The sequence below is a fragment of the Eriocheir sinensis genome, chromosome 2 (assembly GCF_024679095.1).
Source record: "Eriocheir sinensis breed Jianghai 21 chromosome 2, ASM2467909v1, whole genome shotgun sequence".
NCBI classification, from domain to species: domain Eukaryota; kingdom Metazoa; phylum Arthropoda; class Malacostraca; order Decapoda; family Varunidae; genus Eriocheir; species Eriocheir sinensis.
Window position 1 is genome coordinate 6,404,442 of NC_066510.1, and position 13,966 is coordinate 6,418,407.

Genomic DNA, 13,966 nt, shown 5'->3' on the forward strand with positions numbered 1-13,966 from the left:
TGAGGGAGTGTCTTAAGACTGACTCACGAATAGCAGGAGAAGTAAAACAATACAACATAATGAGCGAGCAGATGGGTGTGACAGGAAGTATTGGCCATTGGTTATGTAGAAAATTAAGGGCGTGTCAAGGATGTAAGTCCGCCTAAAGCAAAGAAAAATGTGGCCTAGAAATCAGTGGTATGGGTAGACCGAGCTTGGTTCTCGCCTCAAGCAGACCTGCTACTCACTCAGCCGAGGATGGCTGTTGTGATCTTAATCGTGAGTAGAAATTCGAGAATCTAAGGGAAACCGACTGTATTGTCCTGGAGATTATAATGTAGGAGATGTGAAGTAGGATTGTGAGTGGGACAGGATTGTGATTATTTGTTTGCGATGAAAGCAAAGGTAAAACCACTGGGTGTGGTAAAATTGGGTGTTTCCGTGACTTGTAGTAGATTATACTATAGGAATGTGTTATTAGGATTTTGTGAAGAGAGTACATAATGATTGTGATGTAAGCAGAGAGATACAAACCACTGCTTGTGGAACGACGAGTGTTATTATTATTGGCAACAACTGAGCACATATTGTAGTACGTATTATGTTTAAGACATGTCGTTTGTCATATGTCGCATCCATTGCTGAATATGCCAGTGTTATGATCGTCTGAGCATAGAATATTGCGTAAGGCAATTACTTTCATTTAATTTTAAATAAATGTATATTTACTGTTTCCCTTGTTTATCCCCGAACACCAGTCTCCAATAACAACTTAAGCCGGATCACGCTACCAGGGATACGAGACGGTGAGATCATTTATGGAGTAATTAATGAGTGATAAAAGAGTTGATTTAATACAAGAAAAGAAGGGTCTAAAAAAGGGTCGCCTTAGTGGGCCATAGTCAATTACCGGTACACTGGGAAAACGTGTCATGGGAATTGGATGTATTTAGGGCTCCAGGAGGACATGCGTGTTCTTTCTTCGAAGACAGTCGGTTGACGGATGTGTTAAATAACAAATATGATGATGTGTTACTGTGGATAGGTAGCAATGACATTAAGGGTGATACAGTTGTCCAAGATCTGGCGGATGAAATAATTAATAAAGTCTATACCCTGGAAGAAAAGTATGAAGCTGAAATAATACCAGTGCTTCTCGAGCCCAGGTTTTACCCATCTGAGTATCCGGTCGATAGCAACCAGTATAGGCTCATTCAAAACGGGGTAAATAAGCGACTAAAAACAGTCCTCTCCAATTATTCGTTTCTAAGGTTCAACTCGACATTCTGGCAGTCTAATTTAGCCGCAGATGGGGTACACTTTACTCAGGAAGCCCAAGATCTGATTAAAGAGAGAATTATACAAATTGTCAATAGTAAACTAGGAGGCGAAGAAAGTGAAGAAAGTAACGATTAATGAAAGTAAAATCAGACCAAAGGAGAACACCCGTCTTCTGGCGAGGTCTGTGACCTAACCTGACGTCCCTGCGGACTAATGGTAGACTGGGATCGAACTCTAATTCACAGGTCTCTCCAAAACTCGGCTGTCTCCCGGGAAAATTCTTCCCTGTTGTAGTAATTGTTTTCATGTCAGACCCATTGGAAAACGTGAAAGGAGCTGTCGGTGGTAAGGAGTGGCAGGGAGCCCCTGAACAGGAGTCATTCGAGGAGGATGCCAAAGCCCCTAAACAGGAGTTAGTCGAGGGGGATGCCAGGGCCCAACTAGAACGTACGCAGGAAGAACTTAGACAACTGCGGGGTATAGTCGTAGAGCAGGTCAGGGCCATGCAACTGTTGGAACAACGGGTACAGGAACCACCCCCAAGGGTCGCCTCGCCTGCGAGAAGGTACACGAGTATCAAACCGAGAGACATCCCCACGTTACAACTTAGTCAGTTGGATGGAATCAAGGCCGCGGGAACATTGAGTCTTTTTTTTTTATCAAATCGAAAGCTGTTCCATTCATGATGAAGAAAGGGTAAACATTGCCAAGGCTAGAGTCGATTCCGAGATCGCCTTGTTGTTAAGGAATGTACAGGAGAAGGGAAGGGCAAATACATGGGCCGGAGTGAAGACATTCTTTAGGGGAGAGTTCGCGGCTGACATCACCTTTGATAGGGGATGGAAGGAAATGGAAGGAATGAAGTATGATTGGGCAGAAAGCCCACAAGCCTTCACTAACGCCCTCATTTGTAAATACGCCCCGTTAGAAAGTACTTACCCCAGAGAAACCCTGCCAAATCGCGACCAATTTATCAAAAAGAAACTCTGGAGGGGACTAACCAAGGACACCAGAGACCGGGTCGAAACGTTCCTAGACAAGGAGTATCCCTTAAATAAGTTTATAGATAGAATGGAATATGAAAGGCAGTTTCTGCTAGATAGAGCCAAGGCCTATGTCTGCACGGTCCCCGAAGACCGACCTAAGACCCTGCCAGAACCACAGGTAGGCACCACAGAATCCCCCATCGCAGGAAAAAACGAAATGGGAGAGTTAAAAGAGACCATTAAGGGCTTAGCGGATAAGCTGCAAAGGTTGGAGGTCAACTCCGTGTATTGCCCCTATTGCAGAATCAACGGTCATTCATATCGGGATTGCACTAGGCGCCCTCCTCCAGGGGCCTGTTTTGACTGCCTCAGGCAAAATTGTAGGCGCGGCTCGCCAAACTGCCTGGCGAGAACAAATCGTAGAAATTGACATACGGAGAGTCACACGTCACCTACTATCTCGGTAGTGGTCAATGGTCGGGTAGTACAAGCCTTAGTAGACACTGGTAGTGGGTATACCCTAGTTCGTCATGCAACAGCTTTGAGACTGGGAGCAGAGATCAATGAGAGAAGAACCCCTCCCAGCCTTCAAGGAGTCACAGGATCCCCACTAAGAATCCTGGGAATGGTGTGCCAAGAAATAGGAATAGGTGAACAAGGCACCTCCAGGTTGTGGTTACCAGTAGTCCCCGACAATTACATCGGAAATGATATACTATTAGGATGTTATTAGGATGTGACGTGTTAGGACAGGCCCCCATGACATGGAATAATAAGCAAGTTACTTTGGTATGGGGCGGTACATTACACCCAATCCGCTACGTAGCCAAACGACACGGTAAGGTAGAACGAGTTCGCATAGTACCGGGGACGATCGAACCCAAAGAGACTATATACGAAGAGATAGTGGTATGTAGTAATTCCTCGGGCGTGAGGAAGTAGCGCCATCTATTGCAGCCCACCAAAAACGTCACTTTTCAGGGGCAGCTTTACTATTTTTCAAGTACCTGCCACAGCACCCTATCCAGCCTTCACTTATTTTTTTTTCATTGTAAAATGATTTACTAATGGGGTAAAGAAAAATATATTTGTTCTTGTTTTATTAGGTATTATCTACACTATATCAATTTGTTATTTTAGGAAAAATATGTAGAAAGCATTTGCTAATATATATATATATATATATATATATATATATATATATATATATATATATATATATATATATATATATATATATATATATATATATGTGTGTGTGTGTGTGTGTGTGTGTGTGTGTGTAGCAAACATATCCAGTGCTTTAAATACAAGCAAAGCATACAACATTCTATGCATGCTAGATTACTATAATGCCTTTGCAACTGTGGTAACCCGGATGTCACACTGGTCCTGTGTCCCAGGGTAATGGGTTCCCTAACACCACAGGCTCAAGGGCCAATGTTACAGAGATGAGCACCGAGGCCACGCGCTGCTACAGCGTATGCCCCCAGCCTTACCTTTACCTTTTACAAAATACTCTTAGCTGAGTAAAAATATCATACTAACTGTACAAGTGCCAGATAATGGCAAGCACTGCATATTGCTTGACAGGGCAGAGAACAAAAGCTTCTAAGCATTACAACTGAAATAAACAATGGGAGACACTCAAAGCTTGTTAACTGAACATGACCCGATTTATAACAGGCAAAACCAACAATGGTGCGTTATATACAATGAAAACTGTATAAAAATGTTGCAAGGCACATCAATATAAGAGCAAAGCATCATAAAACATGCTGAAATACATGATGGAGGACATCAAGAAGGTAACACATGAGTTGTTTTAAATGGAATGCAATAACTTGGTGGTCCTGGGAGACAGCCAAACCTGGAGGTGAAAATGGAATGTAGGACACGGTATGATCTCACAAGCTCTGACCTTGGTGTCAGGGTCATGAAGATAGTAAGCTCAGTAGGCACAACTATGCAGTGGAGGCACATATGATAAAAGCAAATGAGACAAAATTAGGCAACTCAAAGTGTAAGAAAATAGCAGGAAAGTTATGCTGCAGTATGTGGCACACCAATTAAATTACAGGGCAGAGAGTGATATGTATTTCATAGGGTACATCAGTAAACATGTAGCATTTATTGCAGGAACCACACATTAAAGTTGGATGTAAGAAAATCATTTGATATGGAACTCCTTGAACTGGCCAATCAAACAAACCACTCTCTGCCCCCCCCCCCCCCCCTTCAAAAAAGCATTATTTTTCACAAGGTTTATGAGGCATTAGTCAAGAATATCAACTGCCATTACATTTTGTAAATCATACCAATGTGATTATGTATATCATATAAAGCAGAAAAAAAAATGCATGCTGTAATACAAACAAGATTACTCCTGGAAGCCACATTAATGATGCCAGACACGTGATGATAGACACTTAGTGTGATGAAATTACATGCTGTATTTCACATTATGAAACCAAGCCAAGTGTCACTGCAGCACATTATTAGGTAAGGCAGACACCAAAAGCTTGCTACCTGAACAAGATTAAATATAACAGGCAAAATCCACAATAAAGCATTGCATACTGTTGGGTAGGGAAGAGAACAAATGCTTCCAAGCATTACACCTGAAATAAACAATGGCAGATATTCAAAGCTTGTGAGCTGAACAAGACCTGATTTATAACAGGCAAGACCAACAATGGTGCATTACATGCGATATCTGGCAGGGGATTCCTTGCATTACAATTGGAAAGTGGCAGACACCTAAAGCTTGTTAACTGTACAAGATCTGATTTATAACAGGCAAAACCAACAATGATGCATTACATGTGATATCTAGCAGGAAAGATAAATGATTCCTTGCATTACAACTGGAAAGTGTCAGACAGCCAAAGCTTGTTAATTGAACAAGATCTGATTTATAACAAGCAAGCCCAGCAATGGTGCATTACTTGCAATATTTGGCAAAGTATAAGGAGAAAAATTCTTGGCGTAACAAGAGTAATACTAAATAATGGCAAATCCCACCAAGTTTCTCTTCTTTTGACAAAGCCTGTGCTCTTTGCTGCAGGGCTGTCAGAGTCTGTTTGCTCCAGCCAACATGTACTGAAATACCCCTGAGTCATGAGTGAAGTGTTGAAACTGAAGGCAGGTGAAATACTGTGCTCAGAAATCTATTAGCATTTGGACTTTGATAGTATAAGGCCAGAGCAAACCTCCTCTCTTGTAACCCATATCTTCTACTAGGCTTAGATCTTGGCATCTTGCAGCATGTTGAAACTGACCTCAGAAAAAATCCATCCCTATTGGATCTAAAAAACTGCTGGCTCTGGGCAAAAACTGCCCAGGATTTGCTGGCTCTGGGCAAAAACTGCCCAGGATTTGTAACAGCCTGGGCTTTGAGCTGCCTTGCCTCCCGGTGCAGACGACAGACTGTTGTGTGCAGCAATTTTCACTTTTCATGTCTGAAAATACATGAAAAAATATTTAATCACAATTAATCACAATTCTAAATAATAAAATATGTGCATGTAATTGCATTATTTTCAGTGCTATAAGGACAGTGAATCTAAGCATTGACATTATGTCTGCACGCCAGCTTCGATGGAAGGCTTCACTTAGATTGCCTGACAAGAGAGATGGGGGAGAGGATACAACTGGAGACTCTTGACAGACATAATGTCAAGATCTACAAGCACCCATTTACCATATATATCTTTGATGTTCAGTCCATACTAAAACATTTGTTAATGTGTTGCCACACTAAAAATTCCCTGTTTCTGCAATGTTAGTCATACCTAAGCCCTGCTAAACCATCCAAGTGAATCAAGAATGAGTTCTGGGCGGCAGCATGAGCCAATACTAAATGGCACCACTATAAAAAAAAATGGCTGCATCATGACGGGCCTGGGCCGACCGCCAGGCGCCTGAAAAAAAACCTACCGGCGCTATAGGCAGGTGGGAAAAAAAAAGAAAAAAAAAGGTTTGTTAGTGGCACTTCAAGGTTATGGTACCTCTTCAAAGATTGGCCAGTCATGGTTTAAAGTGGAACAGGATAAACAAGAAACAGGCAGGTATCTGTGGACACTACTGTTACTATCAATTGGTAGCCTATGGCAAAATTTAAACCTATGCTATCAAAAACATAAGACCCATATGCTGATCACTCGACTAATCGTAACGGTACTACAGCCATAGAAACATAATAAAGAGTTTAAATATATCATTCAAAATGTCAACCTTTTCACATACCTTCTTTTTTTTTTAAGATAAGAAGCCTACTGGTGTAACAGTTAAATATTGAACTCAATTTGTATGCAGAAATGTGAAGTATGTTATTAAGCTGTAATGTTTCAAACACATTAGTTGTGATTAAAGCAACATGGAATAGTAACTAAAGAGGATAAAATATCACTGAGAACAAGAGGTTCCTTACTATATTGTGGTGAGCTTGATGGCCGAGTCGAGTTTCCTCCAACCCCATCAAGTTCACACCCTGTTGAGAGGCAATTTTTTAATCAAAGTGAAAAATGAATGCAAATGGTCACTAAAACTAGTTATTAAACTTGGTGTCACAAATTTGGGCAAAGAATTTAGGGAGGGCCTCCCGGACTTGGCGTCACTGATGAGGTAAATGATCTCGTGCACTCATTGGGCTATAATATATATATTTTTATAATGTGTATTATTGTCTTGTTACTATATATTACCTACTGATAATGGAAATATATGTCAGGATTAATCATCAAATACAAGGAAAAAAGAATCATGTATGGAAATTGTGAACTTTTAAGTTCATGTAACAAACAAGGTTTATTATACACAAAAAGGTTGGATACTTCAGATGTAAAAGATTTTTGGATAACATCACCCCCTTCCTCCTTATTGGTTCTTTAAAGCAAGGGTTGACTACAGCTCATTATTATTTGCGGCAGGTTACACGACACTTTTTTTGTGTGCAAACCATCTGGAAATCAATGATCATTATAAGGAATACTTCTCATGAGTAGCTACTAAAACTTGACAACCTAGAAGGATGCACCATCAGACTGTAAAGGAGAGATATATTATAAGACATAGCTACATTGGTGGATCCAAAAGGGGGCCCGCGCCCCCCCAATGTTCCTGAGTGATACAGGAAAACTAGCTCAAAAGCGCGCTGCGGCTAAAACAATGCTTTGGCACAAAGTCCAGGCCGTTATACCCATTGATTTAGGTCACTCCACCAGTTTTTCAAGACCAGGACTGCCGAGAATGGCTAATCGGTAATGCTAATGCTCCTTCCACCCGCAAAAAGTCTGACGTCCTCCCAAAAACTCATTTCCTGGATCTGCACCCAAAGACATACCGTAACATGGTTCAGTGATCATGGACAAAAAAAAAATGTTAAGACAATCAATATCCAATCATTTCAGCATACATAAATCAGCATCCATATGAAGGAATTCTACAACTTAAAAGTGATGTTGAGCAGGGCATGTGTTAAGTGACTTGCACAGTCTATTTTGTGAAGTCATAATTATATTAATAACACAACAATCAACAAACACTAGATGAAGTATTCATACCAAAATCAGTACATGGAGCTGGTGCACTGCAATGGGGAGCACATTCCTGCAGCTCACCAAGAGGGTTGAATGCTGCCATGTACTTCAGGGGGGGTGGCTAAATGTCTTCACCCTTGGCCTCTTTCTTGGCCTCTCCCCCTTCAGCTGCCACATTCTCTTGGATGATATCGGACGTGTTCGGATCTGTTGGGATGTGGTTGTGTTAGATGTGGAATAACATACGACAGTGGAACATGGAAGGAAAGAGTATGTCCACACGGTAAAATACAGAGATGAGGATTGCACTGCATTAGTTGAGTGATTACAAGATGTAAATTGAAATTCTTTGGATACTGAAAGGATGTACGGGGACAACTGGGTGAGAAGGGAGAGAGATGCAGATTTTTATGTTATATAGCTAGTTACACCAATGAAGACTTAGGGCATACACATTCAGAAAGACCACAATTTTGGCTGCTAGACGGAAAAGCACAAGATGTCAAAGTGCCAGGACATTGAAGGAAGTAATAATAAGAAAAGCAATAATAATTAATGAGTATAAATATATTTCTGATATTTTTGTTTATCTTAATACTAGTATTGGAATTTTCAAACACCAAGAATATAATAAATAAATATATAAATTAATTAAAATAAATACATTAACTGTACTAATACTACCACTAACAATATTAACAGCACTGCATCTAATAGACTGAGCAATAAACTGAGTCTGATATGTAACCATAATTAAACTGTCTCTGTCTGAGTGTTATGTGAAGCTTGCTCCATGCACCATGATAGGAATGGCATAGATGCATGCAGGTTGCTGAGATACTTACAGTCACCAGACACTTGTAAATATGGCACCAAAATGTGTTGGAAGCATTGGCGGCCAACTTCCATTTATTTAATTATTATTTTCTTTAAACAAGGGAGACAGCTCAAAGGCAACAAAGCGTACTAGAAAAAAAAGCCCCACTACTCACCACTCCCAAACAGACAAAAGTAGAGTCTTGATACACTCTTCTTGAAGGTCAGATTATAGGCAGGAGGAAATGCAGACAATGGAAGGCTGTTTCAGTGTTTATCAGTGTAAGGGATGAAAGAGTGAAGATGCTGGTTAACTTTTGCATAAGATGTTTGGCAAGATAGAACATGCAGTAATTGACTTAAATTAGAAAAGTATAGATTTAGGAGGGAAATGGGCAGGCATTGGTTTAGTAACAGGGTGGTGGGTGAATGGAATAGACTCAGCAATCACATAGTGAGTGCAGGGACGATAGCTTGTTTTAAGAGTAGACTGGATAGCTACGTGGACGAGGCTGACAGGTGGTAATGGGGAGGAATCTGGAGCTGTCGTGTGTAGGCCATTCGGCCTCTTGCCGCGGGAGGAGGGGAGGCATGCAGTTAGCAAGTTCAGAACAACTGTCAGCGTGAAAATGATTAGAATTTCCACATTATCATTATTTATATATATCACTTACCCCGGCTGGCATCCTTCCGTAATAAATGTAGCTTCACACGAGGCTGTGTCCTCTTTATCACCACAAAGGGACATGATTTGAGGCTCCGGCTGGTAAACGTGGCGGCCGTGGCGGTGTTATGATTTTTGAACGAGGCAGCGTTGCAGTCAGAACAGAGAAAGATATTGCTGCGAATAGCGGTATAATAACCAGTATAAGTTAGACCAAGATAATTATATTCACCCACTCTTTCCCCTACAAACCAATGACTCAATGTATATATATCATCATTACTGATGGAAGTCAGCGTGCGTGCTAAAACAATGAGTTTGGAAGAAAAACATGATCACATAGTTTTTAAAGAACGGCAGTAGGGCTACAATCTTGGTTCATTCCAGTATGTATACAGAAAGGTTAAACACATAAAACACATCTAACCACACATGCAGAGAAAGTAATATAATTGCGGTATAATAATATAACAATAATAGCATTACTCATGACATGCAGTCAGGCTATATCTACCTAGTAAATATATACAGTATATATAGTTCCTACTGTTCATTTTAATATTTATCTACCTTTATTTTTTTATTTAAAATGGGAAATAACCAGACTGAAGAAAAAAAGTAGCAACATTTGCTGCTTGATCCCATATAGCAACACTGCTGATTGGTTCTGGGGGTGGGGGTTGGTCTGGAGGGGGGGAGGCGCCTGAATGTAAACAAAGCTGCTCCTGCGCCATCTGTTGCAACCGACATACACCACCACCCACCCACGGTCTCCCATAGAGGCCCCCTCTCCTGTTCTATAGTCTCCTTGATCGAACCCTTCAGGCCCACCTTGAGAGTAAACAACCCGATCGAGATTCCATCCATCAGGACTGAGTTGTACCCTCTCACGGTATCTGAGCTTCCGGGAACCATTTTGCTGGTATCCCCCCATCAAACCCCTAGGCACGATTTTGTCTGCAGAGTGACAGAGGAAAGGCAGGTGTTTGTTCCCATATATAATCCAAACAAAACCCACCAGATTTTCCGAAAAGGTACCTACCTCGGCTCATACGAACCCGTGCAAGTCATAGAAGAGCTTAACTCACAGGGAAAAGGCCCAGATGCGGCGGAGAATAAGGTTCACACAAACATTAGTATCAGTAATGATTTGCTCCCCCATGCTGACCACCCCAGGGAAAAGGGAAGCCGAGAAGACAAACTGAAATCCCTGTTAGCCCTCCAAGATTTCAGCCATCTGTCGGAGGAGGAAAAGAAGGTCCTTTTTCATGTTATTCAGGAAAATAACGAACTATTCATTTTACACCCCTCAGAGATCGGGAAAATAAGAGCTCCACCGGTAAAGATTGCAGTAGAAAACCCTATTCCGGTTAGAGGACCCAAGTATAGGTATCCTGAGAAGGCCAAAGCCATTATAGAGAAATTAGTAGGGGACATGGAAGAGAAGGGGGTGATCGAGCCCTCTACAGCAGCCTGGTTGAGTCCTATCGTCTTGGTATCAAAACCAGACGGCTCCAAAAGGATGTGTTTGGACTATCGAGGAGTAAACAAACACTTAGCTACGGACATATACCCATTACCACGTCTAGAAGAACTAGTAGAGGTTGCGTCAGGGAACAAATACTATTCTATCCTCGATCTCAAGGAGGCATATTTCAAGTAGAGCTGGAGGAAAACAGCAGAGATCTAACCACCTTCAGTGATGGAGTGTCCTTATACCGCTTTAAAAGACTCCCCTTCGGGTTGAGCTGTAGCCCAGCCATTTTCTCCAGACAAATTGCCCAGGTATTAACTCCTCTAATCAAGCAAGGATGGGTAAAGAACTATTTAGATGACATCGTTATTTTTGGGCCAGATTTCCAGACCTTGGTGGAACGGGTAAGTCAGCTCTTCGACACCCTCAGAGAAAAAGGGGTTAAGGTTAATATTAGTAAAAGCAAATTTGGGCAAAGACAAGTAAAATTCTTGGGGCACATCCTGTCCGAAAAGGGATGTCAACCAGATCCCGCTAATATCAAGGCCATAGTGGCCCAAAAAACCCCAAGCAACATCAGGGAGGTGAGAAGATTCCTCGGCATGTGCGGGTTTTACAGGAAACATGTACCGAGTTATGCAGAAATTACCGCCCCTCTAACAGACTTAACCAGAAAAACACCCTTCCTGTGAACACAGAAATGTCAAAGGGCCTGTGAGCAAATGAAGGAGAAACTTACGCAGGCTCCTATACTGGTGAGAGCTGATGTAACCAAACCATTTTATGTCACCACCGACGCCAGCAATACCCATGTAGGAGGAGTACTAAGTCAGATAGCACCAGACGGCACCAATAGAGCCATAGGATATTTTTCAAAGAAGCTAAAGCCCACAGAAATTAGATACGCTACTGTGGATCGCGAGGCTCTCGCGGTCGTCCTCACCTGTCGGCAGTTCCATCATTATTTATGAGGGACCAAATTCACTATCATAACGGACCATCAACCCCTAGTTAGTATATTCAAAAGGAAAACAAAATCTCCCAGAATGAACAGGTGGATATTAGAAATGAGAGAGTATAGCTATAAAATTCAGTACATAAAGGGGAAATATAATAATGTGGCTGACCAGCTTTCTCGCCCGGTGCTATTAATACCTCCACCACCAGCAAACACCATCTTAGGAAAGACTAAGGAGGAAATCAGAACCTTGCAATTAGAAGAAGGCCGGTGGGTTCAGATGATTGAATATTTAGAGGGAGGAAATGTGCCCAGGGGGAATTTCCCACGTACCACCTTAAATCAGTTTGTGGTATGGGAAAGGGTTTTATATTATGCCATTACAAAAAAAGATGGAAGTGAACAGTTTTGCCTAGTTGTCCCAACAGCTCTTAAACAACAAGTCCTAGAACAGACCCATGCTCAGGTGGGACACCTAGGGATCGAGAAGACATTGGCCAAGGTACAGGGCCTATACTACTGGCAAAACATGAAAGTAGATGTGATCATGTATGTGAGAAATTGTCTAATATGTCAACAGTATAAAGGCACTACTGGACTACAGCAACAATGGCAAGAGCTCCCCCCAGTGGAAAAGCCACTGGAGAGAGTTAGCCTCGATCTGACTGACATGGTTGCTGGAGCCCAGGAGTACCGCTATGTATTAACCATCTGTGATCATTATTCCCGTTATGTAAAATTTTATCCACTTCAGACCAAACATACGGATGGCGTGTGTGAAGGATTTAAAAACTATATCATGGATTTCGGAACGCCAAAAACAGTGTTAACGGATAATGGGAAAGAGTTTACCGCTCAAAGTTTTCGAGACCTGTGTGGCAGATATAAAATCACGGCCGCTCTGACGACCCCGTACCACCCTCAAGGAAACAGTATTACGGAACGTATGCACCGCACCATGAAAAGTGTGTTAGCCTGTCTATGTCAAGGGTACCCGTTAAGGTGGCCAAAACTATTGTTACAGTGTCAATCCATATTGAATACAGCCGTGCACACAACCACCGGTGTCTCCCCTTATTATGCGTTCTTTTCACGACCCCCCCTCGCTTGATTAGTAGTGATTTACCGGACACGGAAGCGAGTGAGTAAGGTATCAGTGAAACCCACGAGATAATCAAAGAAACTCACCAGAAAATGGCTCGCAGATACAGAGCAGTCGCGAATAGAACGCGTAAGAACCAAAAGGTGGAAGTAGGTACCCTTGTATGGGTTAGAGTGGAAGTAACAACCAAGCACTAGTAGAAAATTAAATGTGAAGTGGAAAGGACCATACCGGGTTGTGGAAGTTATGAGAAATGGTGGTGCATACGTGTTGACCGATGTGTTTACTGGACAGGAGATTCAGAGGGCCTCAGAAAAGGTAAAACCGTACAATGGGTCGGAAGAGTGGTTAGTGGGGGCACAGGAGATAAATCTTCCTGAGGAGGAAGAAGAGGAAGAACCATCACCCCCTAGAGTCCGTAGACCGCCACGTAGATATATTGAAGAGTGTTGAGGGAGTTTGATGTTAACCTAAGCTGTAAGAGGTAGGATTGCTGGAAAGAAAGATAAGGATGTAACCAATGTTTTATGTTATGGGTTGTAAGTGGTAAAGAAAGGGAGTGTTGATAAGTAATTGCCGTAAGGAAAACACCTTTGGAGACGCTAATGAATTACCCTAACGTCCCCGGGGACTGATGGTAAAGTGGGATCGAGCCCATACTCATTAACCTCCCCAATGTGTTTCCCTCCAAGATTCATGTGATGATTATACTTCCCCCTTTCTTAACCATAAAAATGAACAGGATGTGTTGGAAGAATAGTATCGTTCGCCCTAAGGTATCTAGTGTTCTATGTTATCTATTGTATTGTAAGTAATGGAAGATTATATTCTCAACCACCTACATCAACGTCAGGCAAACTTGGGCACATGTAGTTGTTTTGGAATGAACCGGGGTTAGGTAAGGGTGAAGCCGAAGCTCCCGGAGAAAGAGTAATAGTTCACTAGTGGTAGTGTATCCACGAATGTGACATTTGTATTAGGGTGAAACTTCCGTCCGCCTCGATTTATTAATGTCATGCAATCTACTGTTTTAATTATAAGTCGTGCGGCAGCACGCAGCTTATAGTCGACCCAATCTGGTACGGGGACATTCACTTCAGGGCTTCCTAGGCGCTGAACTAAACTTTGCACGCCTTGCTGCGGAAACGGATGGCGAAAATGTCAGT

General features: G+C 42.0%; 1 long non-coding RNA gene across 1 annotated transcript; it reads right to left on the reverse strand.

Annotated features, from left to right (window-relative positions):
- Positions 1 to 4,521: 4,521 nt before the first annotated feature.
- LOC126997901 (uncharacterized) lies at positions 4,522 to 8,258 on the reverse strand. Its single transcript, XR_007752460.1, has 3 exons — positions 7,811 to 8,258; positions 6,679 to 6,738; positions 4,522 to 5,707 (listed from the first exon to the last, which is right to left on the reverse strand). It is a non-coding gene; the product is annotated as an uncharacterized LOC126997901 (long non-coding RNA).
- Positions 8,259 to 13,966: the final 5,708 nt, after the last annotated feature.